The sequence below is a fragment of the Pollachius pollachius genome, assembly GCF_949987615.1.
Source record: "Pollachius pollachius genome assembly, chromosome: 1".
NCBI lineage: Eukaryota > Metazoa > Chordata > Actinopteri > Gadiformes > Gadidae > Pollachius > Pollachius pollachius.
Window position 1 is genome coordinate 41,114,752 of NC_136934.1, and position 2,500 is coordinate 41,117,251.

Here is a 2,500-nt window from a genome sequence, read left to right on the forward strand (position 1 = left end):
GACCTCAACATTATGGTACTGCACAAAAGTGTCACATTGTGGTACTGCACAAAATGATATAAAAAACTCACAACAGGTTTCCATGGGTCCATGTTTTCCATAGAGAATATCCACACTGAGTGATATGAGCGTTTACAGTGTGTGACACATTGAACATGTAGTGTCTATCTTCATGTCTCAACCTGCGAATTCCGAGAGGAAGAGGAAGAAGAGCAGAACTATGTTCTGAGGGTGAAGGGGCGGGGGGGTCCACACCACATTCGGCACTCATAGTGAAGTTGCTATGAGTAAAAGGTGTGTCTGCATGCTTGCATAGTTGTGTGCATTGCTTTCAAAGGTGAGTTGGGTCGGGATGGGGTGTGGGGGGGGGGGGGGGGGGGGGGATTGGATGGAGGGGGAAGGAGATCAATGGCCTAATAAAACAAATCAATAGAAAGAAACCACAGAAAAAAGTGAAGTCATTAATTTGCAGAGACAGGATGATCCCACCAACCACATGCATTGATTAGGAATGAGGTCTGTGAACAACCTGCGGGGGTATCATATTAGTGGAGGGAAACAATGGATGTGTGTGTGTGTGTGTGTGTTGTGTGTGTGTGTGTGTGTGTGTGTGTGTGCGTGTGTGCGTGTGTGCGTGTGTGTGTGTGTGTCCGTGTGTGTCCGTGTGTGTCCGTGTGTGTGTCCGTGTGTGTGTGCGTGTCAGGACCACGCACACTGTTCAGTGCTGCTTCCCCTCTAAGGGTAGTGCTGCGTTACTGAAGCAGGAGAATAGGTTAACCAATAGATCAATGGCTGCTCCTCAGCACAGCTCCGAAAGACGCCTGCTCTTCGTTTACTCTCTAATGCACTGTCAACAGAATATCTGCAGGTGTGATGCTTTCTCCCCTGGCCATGAGTGTGACGCAATTGATTTTAACCTCTGCCCCACCCCACTTACTTATTTACTAACTTATGTATTAATGTTTTTATCTCTTTTTTTTCCTCTGCCGAGGGAACTCAAGCATGATTATGGTATTGAATACATCGTAGAGCACAAAGAGGTCTCAGCAGAGGTCAAAGGTGAGAGTGAGGGATGCGTTCTTTTTTTTTTTTTACCAATACTATTATTGTTAATCATGATTCCAAATCCATACTATTGGTCTAAAGCTCCACGCAGGCTCGCCTGTTAGATGCTCACCAGGGAGCAGTTTGACAAGTATAGCCTCTGAGTTTCAAAAGCTCAATGCCCAGAAGCAGGATGGCTCACCTGGCCAATGGGCTCACAGGCGACACATGTGCACACTTGGCACGCCACAGACTTAACGGTGGGCCCCGGATTGAACCTAAATATATGGTAATCCTGGTCTTGAGCCGGTCCTTGCGTCACCTCTGCGATGCAGAGGTTTCACAAGCATGTGCGCTCCATCCTCCTTACAGAAGATTAGCTCTCCTATCGCCAGTGTTGTCATCTTTACACCCTGACTCACTGATAGGGCACGTAACGTCGCCACGCCACATCACCACGTCACACCGCAACGCCTCTATTTCAGAAGAATAGGAGCATCGAATGCGGGTATCTATGTTAACTACGTTTTTTTGGTCTTTCTCTGCTAATGCATTGTGAAATGATTTGTCACTATGGGGATGAATTGTTCAATGTGATCAACTCCAGTATAATTTCTCATGCCAGATGTGGTAAAACAAAGTTTCCGTTAGCCTTGGTTACGGTACGTTGATTCTACAGTACTACAGCTCTCTTGGTCCTCTCAATATGGCGGAGTAGCGCTGACAAAACATCCCATGATGCATCCTGATGTAGGCATGGGCGGAGCATGGATGGGGCATGGGCGGAGCATTGGCGGCGAATGGCTTCTCCATGGCGTTAAAGGGGGGCGGCAGGTTGGGAGAGTGGCGGAGAGGGGAGGGTGGAGGCGGGTGGATGCGATGGGGGTTGCAGAAAAGCTGTTGATGTGAGATTGACGACTTAAATAGTTCATCAATCAATGCTGCGGCCAGTGTGTTGTTATGTGATTGGTGGAGAATTCAGGCAATCCATCTTTCCTACCAGAAACTGGCATTCAGGATTCCGCTCAGGTACTCCCCATGTTAGGCCTTTATTTCTTTATTTCCCGGGTTAACCCGCGCCGGGGTGTGCTGGGGGTCTGTGGCTGCCAATCCTTCGCCTGACATTACCGTCTCTGTGTGCTGCTTCAATATATAAAGCCTATATATATATATATATATATATATATATATATATATATATATATATATATATATATATATATATATATATATATATATGTATATATACATATATATACATATACATATATATTGGTGTGTGTGTTTGTGTGAGTGTGTGTGTGAGGAGAAGGTGGTGAGAGAGGGATTACCCCTTGTCCCTCTGTCTCTGTCTTTTGCTCTTCTATGTGTGCTCTCTGTCTCTCTCTCTCTCTCTCTCTCTCTCTCTCTCTCTCTCTCTCTCTCTCTCTCTCTCTCTCTCTCTCTCTCTCTCTCT